Here is a 23,342-nt window from a genome sequence, read left to right as displayed (position 1 = left end):
ACCAGTTAAATTTTTAGAATTAATTTTGCAAATAATAAATACATTGTTTCTCTATACTTTATCTGAAAATATCTGTATATTTAATGACAAACATTTTAACAATATAGAACTTAATGCAATAATAAGATGAAGAAAAGATTGATAGTGGAATAGCCGTTCATAATGAAAGACTCAAGGTAAAATAGGACTGGAATAAAATTATGTAAACATGATAAAGGCTGTTTAACTTAATGTTTCCTACTGTTTTTTACAACCAGAAATATTGAGCTAATTCCATTTAGTAGATACAATAACTAATGTCACAATTATTCAACATTGTTTTGGATGTTGCCTAAGGCAATGAGAAGAACAATAATTTGCAACATATATTGCAGAGTAAATAAGAAAAAGACAACCCAATAGAAATATGGACAAAAGATATGAGCAGATAATTCACAAAGACAGAAATCCATATAGTGAGTCAAAAGTAAATACAGTGGAGCAAACATGGTGGAGAAGTAGGGGAATCCTACTTCCCACGTCTCCCAAACAAAGAAGGGCTGAAGCCAAAGGACTTTGAACCCCAAGAGTCTGGGAAGAAAAGAGACTGAATCTACCAGGGAGAAAAGGGGACAACGTGGAACCGGACGTGGGGTGATTGCGAACTGGGGGAGATAAAACGGGCCACGTAGGCATGGAGGGGAGGGGATGCCCTTTGGTGAGAGAAAACGGGGAAGAGAAGTGGCTGGGGAAAGCGTAAAACTATCTGGACAAGAGAAAACCTCAGACCAGGACGGAGAGGGATCCCATCTCTTAACTGCAGGTCCCCATCTTCAGACTGGGCGGCTGTCCTGTTCACACACCTAGGGAGGAGGGGAGCCAACTCTGGGTTCAGTGGTAGATCGGGGGTGCAGTCTGCAGCAGGAGAAACCAGTCCCCTCCCCTGAAGGGCTGGGGCACACAACAAAACCAGCTGGGACCTCATGTCAGGAGGCACTTTCCCAGTACTGGGCTGCACAGAGCAGGAGTTTAAATTCCAGCCAAGCCCCTGGGGCAAAGGTGTCGGCAGAGTGAGACAGCCCCATCTGCACCTGCAGGACAATGAAGATGGCTCCAAAGGAGTGATTTGGGCACCAGGTAATGGAGAAGAGACAAGGGGGGCGCCATTTTTCTCCCCACCACCACCAAGGCAGGGCCTCAGGATCGGTCTGCCAGGCCCACAGTGGAGGGAGGACGAGCCTACACCAAACCATGCCCCTCAGCACAGGGTAACTGCATATCTACTGGAGCGGGATGCTGTGGAACTAGATGGACAGCGTCTCCAGAACAGCGCTGCAGCATTGCCTGGATAAATTCTAGGACAATTCTGGATATATGGATATATTCTCTCCTCCATTTCTCCTTACCTCTTCCCTCTTCTAGGCTGGTTACTCTGGTTATTGATTTGTTTAAACAGGCATATTTAATCCATTCTCTTGATACATGTTCTATACCTCCTTTACATTCCTTTCTCTCTCTCTGGAATAATCAAGCCATATTGTTTCTCTGTCTGGGTAACTTTATCTTCATTTCTTTTTCCCCACCTCCTTCCTTATTTTCCTTTCTCTCTCTCTGGATTAAGCCATTTAGTCTCTCTGCCTGGTCAATGTTTATTTTTTCTTTTTCCTCTGCCCCTGTCATTTTTCTCTTTGTATGTGCTCTTCTATCAGCACTGCTTCCACCCTGTTCCTTACTTGTAGCTGGTGTTTCTGGTTTTTTGCTTTTGGATTTTAGGATTTTAGTGTTTTTTTTTATTTGTTTATTTGTGTGTTTGCGTGTTTTTGTTTCCTGTTTGTTTTCCTTTCCAGGGCTACTTCAAGGAACAAATCAAAGCATACCTGGTGGAGGATCCAACACATCACTACGGGTAGGGAAATAAAATAACCACAGTCACAACAGAGAGCAAGTAACACTCTCCAAAAAACACCTCCTAAAGTGCCAGGCTCTGGACAGTGTATGACTGCCCCCTTTAATACAGCAGTGCTTGAAGGTGCAGATCATATAACAAGCTTTTAAAACTCATAAGGGACGTAAAACTACCAAAATGATGAAATGGAAGAATTCTCCTCAAAAGAAAGTCCAGGAAAACGTGACAGCTAAAGAATTTATCAAAAGAGATTTAAGCAACATAACAACAAGAATTTAGAATAATAGTCATAGAATTTAAATTGCCAGGCTTGAAAAAAAGCATAGAAGACAGCAGAGAATCTATTGCTACAGAGATCAAGGGACTTAAAAACAGTCATAATGAATTAAAAAGTGTTATAAGTGAGGTGCAAAATAAAATGGAGGCGACCACAGCTCAGATTGAAGAGGCAGAGGAGAGAATAGGTGAATTAGAAGATAAAATTATGGAGAAAGAGGAAGCTGAGAAAAAGAGATAAAAAGATCCAGGAGTATGGGGGGAGAATTAGAGAACAAAGTGATTCAATCAAATGGAACAATATCTGTATCATAGGAATTCCAGAAAAAAAGAGAAAGGGGCTTAAGGTGTACTTGAACAAATCATAGCTCAGAACTTCCCCAATGTGGGGAAGGAAACAGGCATTGAAATCCAAGAGGCACAGAGAACTCCCTTCAGACGTAACGAATCGACCTTCTGCATGACATATCATACTGAAACTGGCAAACTACAAGGATAAAGAGAATTCTGAAAGCAGCTAGGGATAAATGGGACTTAACATACAAAGGTAGACACAAAAGGGGAGTAGCAGACCTATCTACTGACACTTGGCAGGCCAGAAAGGAATGGCAGGAAATCTTCAATGTGATGACCAGGAAAAATATGCAGCCAAGAATCCTTTACCCAGCAAGTCTGTCATTCAGAATAGAAGGAGAGATAAAGGTTTTCCCAAACAAACAAAAACTGAAGGAATTCATCACCACTAAACCAGCCCTACAAGAGATCCTAAGGGGGACTCTCTGAGTGAAATGTTGTAAGGGCCACAAAGTACCAGAGACAGCGCTACAAACGTTAAACCTACGGATAACACAATGGCTCTAAACCCATATCTTTCAATAACAACACTGTATGTAAATACACTAAATGCTCCAACCAAAAGACATAGGGTATCAGAATGGATAAAAAAAACCAAGACCCATCTATTTGCTGTCTACAAGAGACTCATTTTAGACCTGAGGACACCTTCAGATTGAAAGTGAGGGGATGGAGGACGATCTATCATGCTACTGGAAGTCAAAAGAAAGCTGGAGTAGCCATACTTATATCAGACAAACTAGACTTTAAATTAAAGGCTGGAACAATAGATGAAGAAGGGCATTATATAATAATTACAGGGTCTATCCATCAGGAACAGCTAACAATTATAAATGTCTATGCGCCAAATACGGGAGCCCCCAAATATATAAAACAATTACTCACAAACATAAGCAACCTTATTGATAAGAATGTGGTAATTGCAGGGGACTTTAATACTCCACTTATAGCAATGGATAGATCATCTAGACACAGAATCAATAAAGAAACAAGGGCCTTGAATGATACATTGGATCAGAGGGACTTGACAGATATATTTAGAACTCTGCATCCCAAAGCAACAGAATATACTTTCATCTCGAGTGCACATGGAACGTTCTCCAAGATAGATCACATACTGGGTCACAAAACAGCCCTTCATAAGTATAAAGGAATTGAAATCATACCATGCATACTTTCAGACCACAATGCTATGAAGCTTGAAATCAACCACAGGAAAAAGTCTGGAAAACCTCCAAAAGCATGGAGGTTAAAGAACACGCTACTAAAGAATGAATGGGTAAACCAGGCAATTAGAGAAGAAATTAAAAAATATGTGGAAACAAACGAAAATGAAAATACAACAATCCAAACGCTTTGGGATGCAGCGAAGGCAGTCCTGAGAGGAAAATACGTTGCAATCCAGGCCTATCTCAAGCAACAAGAAAAATCCCAAATACAAAATCTAACAGCACACCTAAAGGAAATAGAAGCAGAACAGCAAAGGCAACCTAAACCCAGCAGAAGAAGAGAAATAATAAAGATCAGAGCAGAAATAAACAATATAGAATCTAAAAAAACGGTAAAGCACATCAACGAAACCAAGAGTTGGTTTTTTGAAAAAATAAATAAAATTGATAAACCTCTAGCCAGGCTTCTCAAAAAGAAAAGGGAATCAAATTCAACAGCATATAAAAAGAATTATACACCATGATCAAGTGGGATTCATTCCTGGGCTGCAGGGCTGGTTCAACATTCACAAATCAATCAATGTGATACATCACATTAATAAAAGAAAAGAACCATATGATCCTGTCAATCGATGCAGAAAAAGCATTTGACAAAATTCAGCATCGTTTCTTAATAAAAACCCTTGAGAAAGTCAGGATAGAAGGAACATACTTACACATCATAAAAGCCACTTATGAAAAGCCCACAGCTAATATCATCTTCAATGGGGAAAAACTGAGAGCTTTCCCTCTGAGATCAGGAACACAACAGGGATGTCCACTCTCACCACTGCTGTTTAACATAGTGTTGGAAGTTCTAGCATCAGCAATCGGACAACAAAAGGAAATCAAAGGCATCAAAATTGGCAAAGATGAAGTCAAGCTTTCCCTTTTTGCAGATGACATGATATTATACATGGAAAATCCGATAGACTCCACCGAAAGTCTGTTAGAACTGAAACATGAATTCAGCAAAGTTGCAGGATACAAAATCAATGTATAGAAGTCAGTAGCATTATTATACACTAATAATGAAGCAACAGAAAGACAAATAAAGAAACTGACCCCATTCACAATTGCACCCAAGAACCATAAAATACCTAGGAATAAACCTAACCAAAGATGTAAAAGATCTGTATGCTGGTAACTATAGAAAGCTTATGAAGGAAACTGAAGAAGATATAAAGAAATGGAAAAACATTCCATGCTCATGGATTGGAAGAATAAATATTGTTAAAATGCCAATACTACCTAAAGCAATATACACATTCAATGCAATCCCAATCAAAATTGCACCAGCATTCTTCTCGAAGCTAGAACACACAATCCTAAAATTCATATGGAACCACAAAAGGCCCTGAATAGCCAAAGTAATTTTGAAGAAGAAGACCAAAGCAGGAGGCATCACAATCCCAGACTTTAGCGTCTACTACAAAGCTGTAATCATCAAGAGAGCATGGTATTGGCACAAAAACAGACACATAGACCAATGGAATAGAATAGAAACCCCAGAACTAGACCCACAAACGTATGGCCAACTAATCTTTGACAAAGCAGGAAAGAATATCCAATGGAAAAGAGACAGTCTCTTTAACAAATGGTGCTGGGAGAACTGGACAGCAACATGCAGAAGAATGAAACTAGACCACTTTCTGACACCATTCACAAAAACAAACTCAAAATGGATAAAGGACCTGAATGTGAGACAAGAAACCATCAGTTCCTTTATATTTATGAAGGGCTGTTTCGTGACCCAGTATGTGATCTATCTTGGAGAATGTTCCATGTGCACTCAAGAAGAAAGTATATTCTGCTGCTTTGGGATGCAGAGTTCTAAATATATCTGTCAACTCCATCTGGTCCAATGTATCGTTCAGGACTATTGTTTCTTTATTGATTCTCTGTCTAGTTGATCTGTCCAATGTTGTAAGTGGAGTATTAAAGTCCCTTGCAATTACCACATTCTTATCATTGAGATTGCTCATATATGCGATTGTTCCAAATTTGGTGCATAGGCATTTATAATTGTTAGCTGTTCCTGATGGATAGACCCTGTAATTATATATAATGCCCTTCTTCATCTATTGTTCCAGCCTTTAATTTAAAGTCTAGTTTGTCTGATATAAGTATGGCTACTCCAGCTTTCTTTTGACTTCCAGTAGCATGATAGATCGTCCTCCATCCCCTCACTTTCAATCTGAAGGTGTCCTCAGGTCTAAAATGAGTCTCTTGTAGACAGCAAATAGATGGGTCTTGGTTTTTTTTATCCATTCTGATACCCTATGTCTTTGGTTGGAGCATTCAGTGTATTTACATTCAGTGTTGTTATTGAAAGATATGGGTTTAGAGCCATTGTGTTATCCGTAGGTTTAACGTTTGTAGCGCTGTCTCTGGTACTTTGTGGCCCTTACAACATTTCACTCAGAGAGTCCCCCTTAGGATCTCTTGTAGGGCTGGTTTAGTGGTGTGATGAATTCCTTCAGTTTTTGTTTGTTTGGGAAAACCTTTATCTCTCCTTCTATTCTGAATGACAGATTTGCTGGGTAAAGGATTCTTGGCTGCATATTTTTCCTGGTCATCACATTGAAGATTTCCTGCCATTCCTTTCTGGCCTGCCAAGTGTCAGTAGATAGGTCTGCTACTCCCCTTTTGTGTCTACCTTTGTATGTTAAGTCCCATTTATCCCTAGCTGCTTTCAGAATTCTCTTTATCCTTGTAGTTTGCCAGTTTCAGTATGATATGTCATGCAGAAGGTCGATTCGTTACGTCTGAAGGGAGTTCTCTGTGCCTCTTGGATTTCAATGCCTGTTTCCTTCCCCACATTGGGGAAGTTCTGAGCTATGATTTGTTCAAGTACACCTTAAGCCCCTTTCTCTTTTTTTCTGGAATTCCTATGATACAGATATTGTTCCATTTGATTGAATCACTTTGTTCTCTAATTCTCCCCTCATACTCCTGGATCTTTTTATCTCTTTTTCTCAGCTTCCTCTTTCTCCATAATTTTATCTTCTAATTCACCTATTCTCTCCTCTGCCTCTTCAATCTGAGCTGTGGTCGCCTCCATTTTATTTTGCACCTCACTTATAGCATTTTTTTAGCTCCTCCTGACTGTTTCTTAGTCCCTTGATCTCTGTAGCAATAGATTCTTTGCTGTCCTCTATACTTTTTTGAAGCCCAGCGATTAATTTTATGACTATTATTTTAAATTTGTTTTTGATCAATTTGTTAACTGTCGCTACTTCCTGGAGTTTCTTTTAAGAATTCTTCCGTTTCGGGAACCCTCTTGCACTGTTGGTGGGAATGCAAATTGGTGCAGGCGCTCTGGAAAGCAGTGTGGAGGTTCCTCAGAAAATTAAAAATAGGCCTACCCTATGACCCAGCAATAGCACTGCTAGGAATTTATCCAAGGGATACAGGAGTACTGATGCATAGGGGCACTTGTACCCCAATGTTTATAGCAGCACTCTCAACAATAGCCAAATTATGGAAAGAGCCTAAATGTCCATCAACTGATGAATGGATAAAGAAATTGAGGTTTATATACACAATGGAGTACTACGTGGCAATGAGAAAGAATGAAATATGGCCTTTTGTAGCAACGTGGATGGAACTGGAGAGTGTGATGCTAAGTGAAATAAGCCATACAGAGAAAGACAGATACCATATGGTTTCACTCTAATGTGGATCCTAAGAAACTTAACAGAAACCCATGGGGGAAGGGAAAGAAAAAAAAAAAAAAAACAGGTTAGAGTGGGAGAGAGCCAAAACATAAGAGACTGTTAAAAACTGAGAACAAACTGAGGGTTGATGGGGGGTGGGAGGGAGGGGAGGGTGGGTGATGGGTATTGAGGAGGGCACCTTTTGGGATGAGCACTGGGTGTTGTATGGAAACCAATTTGACAATAAATTTCATATATTAAAAAAAAAAATTCTTCCGTTTCGTCATTTTGGATAGTCCCTGGAGTGGTGCAGAACTGCAGGGCTATTCCCCTGTGCTGTCTGGAGTAACTTGTGTTGGTGGGCGAGGCCACAGACCTGATGTCTGTCCCCAGCCCACTGCTGGGGCCACAGTCAGACTGGTGTGTACCTTGTCTTCCCCTCTCCCAGCGGCAGGACTCACTGTGGAGTAGCGTGGGCCCTGTCTGGGCTACTTGCACACTGCCAGGCTTGTGCTGCTTAGATGGGATCTGGCATATTAGCCACAGTGGATCTGCAAGGTACACAGGGGCGGGAGGGGCAGACTCAGCTCGCTTTGCCTTCAGTGGTCTGCTGCAGGAGGGGCCCTGCAGCACAGGGAGAGAGGCAGACCCGTTGGAGGGATGGATCCAAAGAAGCACAGCGTTGGGTGTTTGCATAGTGCAAGGAAGTTCCGTGATGGGAACTGGTTCCCTTTGGCGTTTAAGCTGGGGGATGGGAGAGGGAGATGGCACTGGCCAGCGCCTTAGTTCCCCGACGAGCTGAGCTCTGTCTTCCGGGGCTCAACAACTCTCCTGTTGTCTTCTAGCCCTCCCACTCTCCGAGCAGAGCTGTTGACTTATAACATTCCAGATGTTAAGTCCCGCTGGCTGTCAGAACTCACTCCATCCAGCCCCTCCGCTTTTGCAAGTCAGACTTGGGGGTTCTGCCTTGCAGGGCAGGCTGCCCCTCCACTGCCCTGGCTCCCTCCCGCCAGTCCGCGTAGCTCACACCACGTCTCTGCCCTTCCTACCCTCCTTCCGTGAGCCTCTTGTCTACTCTTGGCTCCAGAGAGTCCATTCTGCTCTAAAGGAATTGAGATCATACCATGCACACTTTCAGATCACAATGCTATGAAACTTGAAATCTACCACAGGAAAAAGTCTGGAAAACCTCCAAAAGCATGGAGGTTAAAGAACATCCTACTAGAGAATGAATGGGTCAACCAGGCAATTAGAGAAGAAATTTAAAAATATATGGAAACAGATGAAAATGAAAATACAACAATCCAAATCCTTTGGGGTGCAGCAGAGGCAGTCCTAAGAGGAAAATACATTGCAATCCAGGACTATCTCAAGAAATAAGAAAAATCCCAAATACAAAATCTAACAGCACACCTAAAGGAACTAGAAGCAGAATAGCACAGACACCCCAAACCCAGCAGAAGAAGAGAAATAATAAAGATCAGAACAGGAATAAACAATATAGAATCCAAAAACAACAATAACAACAATAACAGTAGAACAGATCAATGAAACCAAGAGTTGGTTTTTTGAAAAAATAAAATTGATAAATCTCTAGCCAGGCATCTCAAAAAGAAAAGGGAGATGACCCAAATAGATAAATCATGAATGAAAATGAATTATTACAACCAATCCCTCAGAAATACAAGCAATTATCAGGGAATACTATGAAAAGTTATATGCCAACAAACTTGACATATAAGTTTGGAAGAAATGGACAAATTCCTAAACACCCACACACTTCCAAAACTCAAATGGGAAGAAATAGAAAATTTGAACAAACCCATAACTAGTGAAGAAATTGAGTCAATTATCAAAAATCTCCCAACCAATAAGAGTCCTGGACCAGATGGCTTCCCTGAAGAATTCTACCAGACATTTGAAGCAGAGTTAATACCTATTCTTCTCAAGCTGTTCCAAAAAATAGAAAGGGAAGGAAAACTTCCAGACTCATTCTATTAAGCCAGCATTACCTTGATTCCCAAAACAGACAGAGACACAGCAAAGAAAGAGAACTACAGGTCAATATCTCTGATGAATATGGATGCAAAGATTCTCAATAAGATACTAGCAAATCTAATTCAAAAGCATATAAAAAGAATGATCAAGTGGGATTCATTCCTGGGCTGCAGGGCTGGTTCAATGTTCACAAATCAATCAATGTGATACATCACATTAATAAAAGAAAAGATAAGAATCATATGATCCTGTCAATCGATGCAGAAAAAGCATTTGACAAAATTTGGCATCCTTTCTTAATAAAAACCCTTGAGAAAGTCGAGATAGAAGGAACATACTTAAACATCATAAAAGCCATTTATGAAAAGTCCACAGCTAATATCCTCAGTGAAGAAAAACTGAGAGCTCCCCTCGAGATCAGGAACATGACAGGGATGTCCACTCTCACGCTATTGTTTAACATAGTGTTGGAAGTTCTAGCATCAGCAATCAGACAACAAAAGGAAATCAAAGGCATCAAAATTGGCAAAGATGAAGTTAAACTTTCACTTTTTGCAGATGACATGATACTCTACATGGAAAACTCAACAGTCTCCACCAAAAGACTGCTAAAACTGATACATGAATTCAGCAAAGTTGCAGGATACAAAATCAATGTACAGACATTGGTTGCATTTTTGTATACCAATAATGAAGCAACAGAAAGACAAATAAAGAAACTGATCCCATTCACAATTGCACCCAAGAACCATAAAATACCTAGAAATAAACCCAACCAAAGAGGTAAAAGATCTGTATGCTGACAACTATAGAAAGCTTATGAAGGAAATTGAAGAAGACACAAAGAAATGGAAAAACATTCCATGCTTATGGACTGGAAGAATAAATACTGCTAAAATGTCAATACTACCCAAAGATATCTACATATTCAATACAATCCCAATCAAAATTGCAGCAGCATTCTTCTCAAAGGTAGAACAAACAATCCTAAAATTTGTATGGAACCACAAAAGACCCAGAATAGCCAAAATAATATTGAAGAAGAAAACCAAAGCCGGAGGCATCAACCCCAGAGGTTACCCTCTACTACAAAGCTATAATCATCAAGACAGTATGGTATTGGCACAAAAACATACACATAGACCAATGGAATAGAATAGATAACCCGGAATTGGACCCACAAATGTATGGCTAACTAATCTTTGACAAAGCATGAAGAGTATCCAATGGAAAAAAAGAGAGTCTCTTTAACAAATGGTGCTGGGAAGACTGGATAGCAACATGCAGAAGAATGAAACTACACCAGTTTCTGACACCATACACAAAAATAAACTCAAAATGGATAAAGGACCTGAATGTGAGATAGGAAACCATCAAAACCCTAGAGGAAAAAGCAAGAAAAAACCTCTTTGACCTCAGCTGCAGCAATTTCTTACATGACACATCTCCAAAGACAAGGGAATTAAGGCAAGGGAGATTAACTATTGGGACATCATCAAGATAACAACTTCTGCACTGAAAAAGAAACAACAAAAGTAAAAGGCAACTGACGAATTGGGAAAAGATATTTGCAAATGACATATCAGATAAAGGACTAGTATTCAAAACCAATAAAGAACTCACCAAACTCCACACCCATAAAAGAAATAATCCAGTGAAGAAATGGGCAGAATACATGAACAAACACTTTTTTTTCAATATGAAATTTATTGTCAAATTGGTTTCCATACAACACCCAGTGCTCATCCCAAAAGGCGCCCTCCTCAATACCCATCACCCACCCTCCCCTCCCTCCCACCCCCCATCAACCCTCAGCTTGTTCTCAGTTTTTAACAGTCTCTTATGCTTTGGTTCTCTCCCACTCTAACCTCTTTTTTTTTCTTTCCTTCCCCTCCCCCATGGGTTTCTGTTAAGTTTCTCAGGATCCACATAAGAGTGAAACCATATGGTATCTGTCTTTCTCTATGGCTTATTTCACTTAGCATAACACTCTCCAGTTCCATCCACGTTGCTACAAAAGGCCATATTTCATTCTTTCTCATTGCCACGTAGTACTCCATTGTGTATATAAACCACAATTTCTTTATCCATTCATCAGTTGATGGACATTTAGGCTCTTTCCATAATTTGGCTATTGTTGAGAGTGCTGCTATAAACATTGGGGTATAAGTGCCCCTATGCATCAGTACTCCTGTATCCCTTGGGTAAATTCCTAGCAGTACTACTGGTGGGTCATAGGGTAGGTCTATTTTTAATTTTTTGAGGAACCTCCACACTGTTTTCCAGAGCGCCTGCACCAGTTTGCATTCCCACCAACAGTGCAAGAGGGTTCCCGTTTCTCCACATCCTCTCCAGCATCTATAGTCTCCTGATTTGTTCATTTTGGCCACTCTGACCGGCGTGAGGTGATATCTGAGTGTGGTTTTGATTTGTATTTCCCTGATGAGGAGCGACGTTGAGCATCGTTTCATGTGCCTGTTGGCCATCCAGGTGTCTTCTTTAGAGAAGGAACAGACACTTTTTCAAAGAAGACATCCAGATGGCCAACAGACACATGAAACGATGCTCAACGTCACTCCCCATCAGGGAAATACAAATCAAAACCACACTGAGATAACACCTCACGCTGGTCAGAGTGGCTAAAATGAACAAATCAGGAGACTATAGATGCTGGCGAGTATGTGGAGGAAAAGGAACCCTCTTGCACTGTTGGTGGGAATGCAAGCTGGTGCAGCCACTCTGGAAAACAGTGTGGAAGTTCCTCAAAAAATGAAAAATAGATCTACCCTATGACCCAGCAATAGCACTGCTGAGAATTTACCCAAAGGATACAGGGGTGCTGATGCATAGGGGCATATGTACTGCAATGTTTATAGCAGCAGTTACAACAATAGCCAAAGTACAGAAAGCCTAAATGTGCATCAACTGACGAATGGATAAAGAAGATGTGGTTTATATATACAATGGAATACTACTTTGCAATGAGAAAGAATGAAATCTGGCCATTTGCAGCAATGTGGATGGAACTGGAGAGTATTATATAAGTCAGGGAAAGACAGATACCATATGTTTTCACTCATATATGGATCTTGAAAAACTTAACAGAAGACCATGGGGGGAGGGGAAGGGGAAAAAAAGTTACAGAGAGGGAGGGAGGCAAACCATAAGAGACTCTTGGATACTGAGAAGGGACTGAGGGTTGATGGGGGGTAGGGAGAGGGAAAAGTGGGTGATGGGCATTGAGGAGGTCACTTATTGGGATGAGCACTGGGTGTTGTATGGAAACCAATTTGACAATTAATTATATTAAAAAAAACAAAAAACAAAAGTAAATACAGTAAAACCTTGGTTTGTGAGCATAATTCGTTCCAGAAACATGCTTGTAATCCAAAGTACTTACATATCACAGCGAATTTCCCCAAAAGAATGGAAACTCAGATGATTCGTTCCACAAACCAAAAATATTCATATAGAAGTGATTACAATATCATAATATAATACAAAATAATAAATCAAATACAAAATATAATGAAAATTAAGTTAACCTGCACTTACCTTTGAAAACCTTCATAGCTGGTGTGAGGGAGATGAGAGAGAGGAGGGTTATTGTGTAAGACAATTTTCAGTATCTCTAACGGAATCACTGTTATCTGTTGATTCAATGGAATCTTTTTCTGCATGGGGACCATTGTATATGCTTCCACAGATGTTGACTATAGTGCAGTATTAATAAACTCTTGTCACATACTGTATTTAACTGGCAATAAGGCAGCAGAGGAAGGGGTCTACATCTGCAGGCAGCCTGACCTAGAATGAAGCAAAGCATTCCCAAGCTTACTCTTGTATGGAAAAGCAAAGGACTGTCAATGGGTGTTTTGAAGAGACAAAAATACAGTAGTGCTAGTTGTGGGCACCTTCCAATGTTCTGAAAAGTCACTGACTTCTGCCAAACACCATGGCCTGAGACTGAGCATCTTCAGATTCTGTGTCTCCCTCTCTCTCTGCTCTTCCCCCACTCATTCTCTCTCTCTCTCTCTGTCTCTCTCTCTCTCAAAAATAAACATTAAAAAAATTAAATTCTGTTTAGAGTTTACATGAAAGGTTGTAGATAAAGATTGTACACAAAAATGATTATAAGTTTAGTTAACATCAATCACCTCACATTACAATTTTTTTTTCTTGCTATGAGAACTTTGGGTTGTATGTGGGGGGTATTTATTTTTTTTAAAGTTTTTTTGAGTATAGTGACTCATGATGTTACATTAGTTTCAGGTGTACAATGTAGTGATTCAACTTCTCTACACCTCATGGTATGCCCACTACAAGTGTAGCTACTTGTAATGAGAACTTTTAAGATCTACTCTCTAAGCAACTTTCAAATATACAATATTGTTAGTCACCCTGCTGTACATTGCATCCTCAGGACTTATTTATGTTATAACTGGAAGTTTTTATCTTTAAAAACTTTTTAAAATTTATTTTGAGAGAGAGAGAGAGAACTTGGGCAAGCAGGGGACGGGCAGAGAGAGGGAGAGGAAAGAATTCCAAGCAGGCTTGCACTGTCAGTGCGGAGCTGGATATGGGGCTCAAACTCGGTGAGATCATGACCTGAGGTGAAGTTAGATGCTTAACCAAGTGAGCCACCCAGTCGCCCCTGGAAGTTTTGACTTTTTACCACTTTCACCTATACCTCCTCAATCTCCACTTCCCCCGTATCCCCTGTCTCTGGTAACCACCAATCTGTCCTGTTTCTATGAGTTCAGTTTTTTTGATTCCATATGTAAATGAGATCACACAGTATTTGTCTTTCTCTGATTTATTTCACTTAGCATTTAATCTTTTAACATACCCCCATCTCTATCATGTTTCTCTGCCATTTATTTGTTGAAGAAACAGTCATTCGTTCTATAGCATTTCTCAAGTTCTGTAATCAACTGTTTGCATCCCAATGCTGTCATTTACTGTGTATCTCCTGAATTTTCCAAAAACATGATTAGATTTAGACTTGATTGGGGCAGGGGGAGAGAGAGAAGGAGAAGAATAGTTCTTAGCTGGTACTGTTCTTACTACTAGGAAGGTATAACTTGTTGCCTTTCTTGTGATACTAAGATTGATTAGTAGATTCAGGAACTGTCATTCTGATCTATGCATTATAAAGTTCCCTATGAGGTTTTTTTTTTCCCCCTATGAGTTATTCACCCTTGATGATGATCATTACCTAGATTCCTGATTTCACTGGGGATTACAAATTGGTGACATTTCTAACTCTATTATTCCTTCTGAATTTTCTGTCATCAGTTATCAGGTTAACCTGAAATAAAGAAGATATACAAAAGGCTAGTTTAGTGCTTTATTTTTTCCCTTTATTTACTAGTTTTCGTAACAAAAAGAGTTGGTGCTCTAGAAACCACCACAGGTGATGAATAAGGTGTTTGTTTTGAGTATATTTGTGAACTCATAGATTTTTTTTTTTGAAAAAAAATTTTTTGAGAGAGAGAGAGAGAGAGAGCATGAGCTGGGAGGGGCACATGGAGAGGGAGAGAGAGCATCTTAAGCAGGCTCCACACACAGTGTGGACACGGGGCTCAATCTCACCACTGTGAGATCATGACCTGAGCCAAAATCAAGAGTTGGAAGGCTTAACCAACTGAGCTAGGCAGGCACTGTAACCCTTACTTTCTTTTGATTTGTATTGGCCTGGTAGATCTCTACTTAGCATTTTATTTTTAACCTTTCTGTATCTGTTTAAGGAGTGTCTCATATACACAGCTTAGTGTTGAATCTATTAGCAAAAAAGATGAAAATCTTTTTTCTTGTAAAAGGGGAGTTTATCATATTTGCACTTATCGATATGACTGATTTGTTTGCTGTTCTGTCAGGTTGTTTTACATTATATATTTTTTATATGTTTTCTATATGTGTATATAATTCTTCATTTTGTAGTCTCTTTTATAAGTTCTTTCATTGCTGCATGTCTTGTATTTAGGGAACTTGTGTTCTTGTTCTACTGGTTACCTCTATGTTGCTACCTTTTTATAATATCCTTGATTTCCTTCATTTTACATTCTGCCTATATAAGTTCTCTAACATGAGCAAATTAAAATTATCTTGTAACTTCTTCCCTCTCCCTCTTTCCCCAAACATTTAAATAATATCCTTTCATTTCCAATATATAACCAATATAGCTAACAGAAGTATATTCTACTCTCTCCACTCTCCCTCACTTTTTGGATAATTTTACTATATCTACGTAATCAGAACATATAACCATTATGTGTAATTCTGTCACTCTTTTTTTGTTAAGCTTATTTATTTATTTATTTTGAGAGAGAGAGAGAGAGAGAGAGAGAGAGAGAGAAGCATGTGTACACAAGTTAGAGAGGGGCAGAGAGAGAGGGAGAGAGAGAATCCCAAGCAGGCTTCTTGCTGTCAGCACCGAGCCCGAAACGGGGCTCAATCCCAAAAACTGTGAGATCATGACCTGAGCCAAAATCAAGAGTGGGATGCTTAACTGACTGCTTGAGCCACCCAGGTGCCCCGATAATTCTGTCACCCTTCTTTCCATCATTTAGTCTTAGTTCTAGAGGTAATATATAAAATGCTCACCATCAGTTTTATGCTGAATTCTCGTCATCTTAATTTTTTTGAAATTTGCTCACAGCTCATAAAAATAATACTCCCTGGGTTCTTCATAAGTATGTAAACTTTATCCTTGAAGGTCAGCTTGACTGGATATAAAATATGTGACCCACACTGTATTTCTTTAAATAAATATATTAATCCACTGATTCTGGCATAAAAAAGTATCATCACAAAATCTGATTGCAATAAGATTTTCTTTTCTAAGTGACTTAGACATTTTGACTGGTACCCACTTTTTTTAACACAATATTTTTAATAGAATCTATGATAGTAGACCATTCTGGGTCAATTATTCAGGTACTTGGTATGCCCTTCTCATATGTATGTTTGAGCTTTATTTTAGCAAATTTTTTTTTGTATATAGTTCTTAGAATTTGTTCTGCTTCATTGCTTTGGTTTTCTTGAAAGACTTCTATATATGTTGTATCATCTGTGCTTAGTTTTTATATCCATCATCTTTTGTGGAAACATTTTTATGTCTTTATTTCTGTTGTTTTAATTTTCCTTTGTCTTTTATTTCCCTTATCAAGTTATCTATGGCATCTTATTTACTTCTGTGTTCCTTCTAATTTGGTCTTCATGTTCAGATTATTTTTATTTTTATTCATTTTTAAAAATGTTTTATTTATTTTTGAGAGAGAGAGGGAGAGAGAGAGTGGGGCAGGGGCAGATAGAGAGGGGGACAAAGGATCTGAAGGGGGCTCTGTGCTGACAAGCAGACCATGAGATCAGGATCTGAGCCAAAAGTTGGACGCTTAACTGACTGAGCCATCCAGGTGCCCCAAGATTATTTTTTAAATTTCTTATTCTTTCCTGAGCTTTGCCAGCAATATTTTCATATCTTCCTATTCTCTTCTCAATTTCATTGAAGAATTATCTCATTCCTGATTATGATTTATGTCATTTTTTAGTTTCCATTATTTCATAATTTCTTTCTGCTCATTTTAGTCTGTTTTATGGGCATATCTATGTGGCATGCCTTTGTTGTCTGTAAGAATATCATTTAATTCAACTGTACTATTTTCTTGCTCCTCCTCAGTATTTATTTTAGTACATAGTACTTGTATTTCCAGCTGTTCATGTCAGAATCCTGGAAGTCATTCTTAACATCTTCTTTTACCTTAATGTAATCAAATAATCCTGTCAACTCTACTTCTAAAATATATTTTACATGCTTTGCTTTCAACTCCCAGTTCCACTGCCAATTCCCCGGTCCATGTCACCAGCATTACTCATCTGAACTACCGCAGTAACCCGCTTGTCTACAAACATCTACTCTTGCCTCCTATTTCAGTGTTGTTTTTTTTTTAATGTTTAATTATTTTTGAGAGAGAGAGAGAGAGGGAGACAGAATGTGAGCGGCGGGGCGGGGGGGGGGGGGGCAGAGAGAGAGGGGGAGACACAGAATCTGAAGCAGGCTCCAGGCTCTGAGCTGTCAGCACAGAGCCTGATGCAGGGCTTGAGCTCACGAACTGCAAGATCATGACCTGAGCAAAAGTCTGGCATTCAATCCACTGAGCCACCTGGGTACCCCTCAGTCAGCATTTTTAGTTGCAAACATCAGAATTCATTCTAGTTAGTTTAAGCAGAGAATGTATTTATTAAAGGGTATTAGTACATAGAACCTCTACGAGGGACAGAGGTTCAGAGATTCAAGCTTTGCAGTGAGGACCAATGCCTGAATCACTGAATGCAGGAGCTGCCTGAGAAAACACCCTGCCACCCCTGCTTAGCACAGATCCTACAGCCATGCTAATGAAGCTGGGGACTAGGTTCCAGATGTTTTGACAGTGCTTTCTCCAAAATTTAACCACTGATCTTGCTCCTTCACCAAAATCAATTTTGCTCATGGTGCCCACTTGCTCTTTTTGCTCCATTCCTTATGAAATCTCACATGAACCAGAAACACATACTTGTGTCTTAGATGCAAGGGTAGATGAGATAGAGTTTTGGCTTCTGAGAGGCTCAGTGTGAGGAATTCTCCAAATGTGGAAGAGTTACCAGGAAATGAAGAGTAGCCACAAACATGATGTCCTCTACACTCTACTCTAGTGCATATTTCACATTGCAGCTAGATAATTCTAAAATACAAAGCTGATTATTACTAACTTTAAATTAAATGTGGACATTTAAAAATGCAAAAGTACACATGTAAGTACATAAGTAACCTCCATGTATCTCCCACCCAACTTCAACAAATATTTTGCCAGTCTTGTTTCATCCATCCTGACGCCCTTTCCCTATTGGAGTATTTTGAAGCAGATCCCAGACACATGTAATTTCTAGTAAATTCTTCAATATCTATCTTTAAGAGATAATAACCTTTTAAAGGCATAACAATAACACTACCATACATCTCAGAATTAGCAATAATTCCTTAATATCATCTAATATTGAGTCTAGTTTCAAATTTTTCCAACTGCCATAAAAGTATCCTTTTACATTTGGTTTATTTGAAACAGGATCCAAAAAAGATCTCTTAAGCTTCTTTTTCATCTCTGACTTCTGATCTCCCTAATTTCTTTTCTTTCTCTTTTTTTTCCTTTTTTTCTCTCTTCTTCTTTCTTTTTTCTTTCTTTCTTTCTTTCTTTTTCTTTCTTCTTTCTTCTTTCTTTCTTTCTTTCTTTCTTTCTTTCTCCTTCTTTTGTAACTGGATCATTTGTCTATAGAATATATAGCCTTCTGGGTTTAGGTGATTACTACCTAGAGATGGCATTTAACATGTTTCCCTCTGTATTTCCTGTAAACTAGTAGTTTATCGGCTTGATTAGGTTCTGGTTTAATTTTTTGGCAGGGACACTTTTACAAGTGGTGTTGTGTACTTCCTGCTGCATGAAGTTATGAGACACGTAATGTTTACCCACTTTCAGTGATGTTAAGAATAATCAGGGGGGCCTGAGTGGCTCAATTAAGCATTGGACTTCAGCTTATGTCATTATCTTGCAGTTTATGAGTTCGAGCCCCACATCCAGCTGTCTGCTGTCAGCACCAAGCCTGCTTCGGATCCTCTATCCCCCTTTCTTTCTGCCTCTCAAAAATAAACATTAAAAAAAAATAGATTGATCAGTGGGTGCATGTGTTGTCAGCCTCATTCATCCTTTAGAAAATTCCTTGTTACTCTTTCACCTAGTTGTTTTAGTCTTCTTGATGATCGTTGACCATATCTATTATTTCATTAGAGGTTGCTAAGTGGAGAGTTTTCTATTATTCACTTCGTTTTTACTGGCTTGGATTCTTCTACAGAAAATAACTTTCCGGGCACCTAGGTGGCTCAGTCAGTTAAGCATCTGACACTTGATTTTGGCTCAGGTCATGATCTCACAGCTCACACTTATGAGCTCAGCATCAGCTCGACGCTGAGCGTGGAGCCTGCTTGGGATTCTCTCTATCCTCTCTGTTCCTCTCCCCTGCTTGTGCTCTCTCAAGATAAATAAACATTAAAAAAAAAAAAAAAAAGAAAATTACTTTCCCTCATCAATATTTGATTACCCTGAAGTTTAGATACAGGAAAGGTAGAACAGATAGATGCTTGAGTCTTTTATTTTCTGGTTTTCAGAATAAAGCTGCTAAGGCAACCTCCAAAGGTGACCAATGGGTTTCTTATTTTTAATATCATTTTGAACTCATAGATTTTCACATATTTGTTGTGTTTAAAATCAACTGCAGATATTATTCAATTCTTTAATTGTCCCATTTTGGGCCAGTAGTAGTCTCTTTGACTCCCGTGTCCTTTTGGCAAGACTAACATAGTTTTGATAACCCTCTTGCTTTCTGGCATAAGATGTCTTAGGCTCATTTTGTCCCACACCTGGAATCAACCATTTCTATGAGAGCACGAGTTTCTTTTTAGAGACCATGTTAACCCAATTGCCTTCCCATTTCTCTTAAAAGCCCAAAATACCTATCATGGTATAGTACCATGCTTCCTAACATTGGTATATCACAGATGGGTTATATTCATAAGTGGAAAATTGATCTCTTCAGAGCTCTGAGTTGATTGTAGGGCCTGTGTTATCTGAAGAAACTGGGTGTGAGCAACTTGATCTATTTTTCACAGTGGTGCATACAATATTTTCTGTGATTGCAATGATGTGAAAACAGTTGGGAGGTGTAGGTAAAATGAATAAACATATATATGTCAGCTCAACATACCTTTCTTTGGTGAACCTCCTCTTTCCATCCAGGTCTAAGTCTATTTAGTCTACGTAATCAAGATGAGCCTGACAGGGCTCTTCCCCTCCTTCCTCATCTATACAGATAATTGCATCCCCAGAATGGATACATGCATGATCCAGGCCTGGGCTAGTAGAGGATTCCACTCTGCCCATCTGGTCAGTTCAGGGATGGGTATGTAAGCTAAAGTTGGCTACTTAGAGCCTTTTCTGATACTTCTGCCCAAACCATTTTTCTCTGGAATTGTGAGTTACAAAGATGTTGCAAGCTTGGGGCTGCCAGTGGCCATCTTGCCACAAAAAGGAGAACCTGAAAGTAAAGTCAAGCAGACGCATGTAGAACTAAAAGAAAAAGACACAGTCCTAATGACATTCTTTGGACTCCTAACTCAAACCATGCCTAAAGTTAAAATACCTCTTACTTACCACTGGAGGACACCCTACTGCCTGAGGTCTACACGGCTTTGCATTGTCCCTCTATACCCTCAACTAATAGGACTCTTTTTCTCAGTCCTTTCCTAGCCACCTTAGACCCACTTGTAGTTCCATGAAAGCCCAAGATCTTACCACCTTCACCCTGAAATGCACTTGTCCCACTCTTCACCAGTCCAAATCATTCTCTCCACCAGCCTTAGTTAGTCATTACATCCTTAGCAAAACAGTCCCTGACTTTCCTGTTCAGGTCAGATCCCCTGTTAGTCATCCTCACAGCTGGCTATGCTTCTCTCATCGTCCTTCCCTTAAGCATATCATTTGTGTAATCACTTCACTAATTAATTTCTAATGTTCCTGCCAATATGGACATTCCATGAGGGTAGCGACTCTGTATACTTTGTTCATTGCTTTTCCCAACAATGACATGGTGATTTGTACATAGTAGGTACCCTTTGAATATATTGAAAGTATGAATAAATAATTTTAAGGCTTAAGGTACATATACATAATAAGTTTATTAAAAATGTACATTCACAATGTTAAAATACATTAAATTACAAAAAAGTTTGCAGTAGTCAAAAATGGCACCTAAAATATCCTCTCACAATAAATTACTCTTAAGCAGATGCAGATAAGTAGTTTATCCTCCCCAAAACAAAAATTACATACGGATTTATTTCACTTTATGCAAGATAACTGGAGGAGTTTAAGTGTAGGCAAGTTTAGCAAGGTAACATGGAGATGCTTTGTGAAGCTATAAATCCCTTCAAATATACAAATCATTTTCTTATTAAGTTTAGGTTTTCAAAAACGTATCTTTTCTGAAATGCATACTATTTTTCAGTTTTTCATCACTTAAGGTCTCCTATCATCCTTTGCAGTTTATACTCCACTTGTCCCACTCAAGAACTCAGTTAGTGATTTTTCCTCAAACTTTACCTCCCTGCTCTCTCCTCCACCCCATGTCACTTCCTTATCTTTTGTGCCAAGATGTGTGCTGGTATAATCCCCAGAAAAGAAAGCATTCTTAATAAAGGAAAGGTGTTAGTTGTTGTTGCAAGGTTATAGTTTATATGAATCTTATTCAATATTACAAGTCTTTGGAAATTGGGAAACTTCTCTGTCATACTTTCTTGCATAGAAACAGTCTATTATTGTAGGATAACAGCCCCAGTCATTGGGCTTCAATTATGTTTCTCAAATATTTCTGCTAATAGGAGTCATTGGTATGCATAACTTGATTTACTCTAAAATAAGCAATTAACTGCTCTTAAAATTTTCTGGGTTATTTCCTATACAATAAAAAATTTAGTGGTTCAGTGTGTGGACTCTAAAGACAGACTGTTACTGAGACAAATCTTTTCTCTGTGCCTCTGTTCCTTTATCTGTAAAATGGTGTCATAACAGCACCTTTGCTTTATAAGACTGCTATGAAAATGTACATTATACATTACGTGCAATATGAAAAGAACTCTATAAATGTTTGCTATTATTTTCATCATTACCATTGTTGCTATTACTATCTAAACCAAGGGTGGAGTTTACTCTTTTAAGATTAGAGCCCAAAAAATGTAAGACTGAGGAAGGAGCTGCAGAACATCAGGGAAAAGAGATCCCAGAACTTGACCAAATAGCCAGAAACCTGGCTATGGCTCTGATAAGTCTAACTGAAGCAGAGTCTCACTATGGGGGGTGGAAAAGAGTAAAAACAATCTCTAAAATTTAACCATGGGATGATTTCTGTCAGATTAAGTTTATTAGGGCTGAAGAAGTTGGATTTAAGAGTACAGCAAATTTCAGGGCGCCTGGGTGGCTCAGTTGGTTAAGTGTCTGACTTCAGCTCAGGTCATGATCTCATGGTTTGTGGGTTCAAGCCCTGCATTGGGCTCTGTGCTGACAGCTTGGAGCCTGCTTCCAATTCTGTGTCTCCCTCTCTCTCTGCCCCTCCCTTGCTTGTGCTCTGTCTCTATCTCTCAAAAATAATAAACATTTAATAAAAAAATTAACATGAATTCCTAAATAAAAATAGGGTTATTAAAAAAAAAAGAATGGCACAAAACAGACACACAGACCAATGGAATAGAATAGAAACCCCAGAACTAGACCCACAAACGTATGGCCAACTCATCTTTGACAAAGCAGGAAAGAACATCCAATGGAAAAAAGACAGCCTCTTTAACAAATGGTGCTGGGAGAACTGGACAGCAACATGCAGAAGGTTGAAACTAGACCACTTTCTCACACCATTTACAAAAATAAACTCAAAATGGATAAAGGACCTAAATGTGAGACAGGAAACCATCAGAACCTTAGAGGAGAAAGCAGGAAAAGACCTCTCTGACCTCAGCCGTAGCAATCTCTTCCTCGACACATCCCCAAAGGCAAGGGAATTAAAAGCAAAAGTGAATTACTGGGACCTTATGAAGATAAAAAGCTTCTGCACAGCAAAGGAAACAACCAACAAAACTAAAAGGCAACCAACGGAATGGGAAAAGATATTTGCAAATGACATATCGGACAAAGGGCTAGTATCTAAAATCTATAAAGAGCTCACCAAACTCCACACCCGAAAAACAAATAACCCAGTGAAGAAATGGGCAGAAAACATGAATAGACACTTCTCTAAAGAAGACATCCAGATGGCCAACAGGCACATGAAAAGATGTTCAGCGTCGCTCCTTATCAGGGAAATACAAATCAAAACCACACTCAG

The sequence above is a fragment of the Lynx canadensis genome, chromosome B1, assembly GCF_007474595.2.
Source record: "Lynx canadensis isolate LIC74 chromosome B1, mLynCan4.pri.v2, whole genome shotgun sequence".
Lineage (NCBI taxonomy): Eukaryota > Metazoa > Chordata > Mammalia > Carnivora > Felidae > Lynx > Lynx canadensis.
This window is presented reverse-complemented; position numbering follows the sequence as displayed.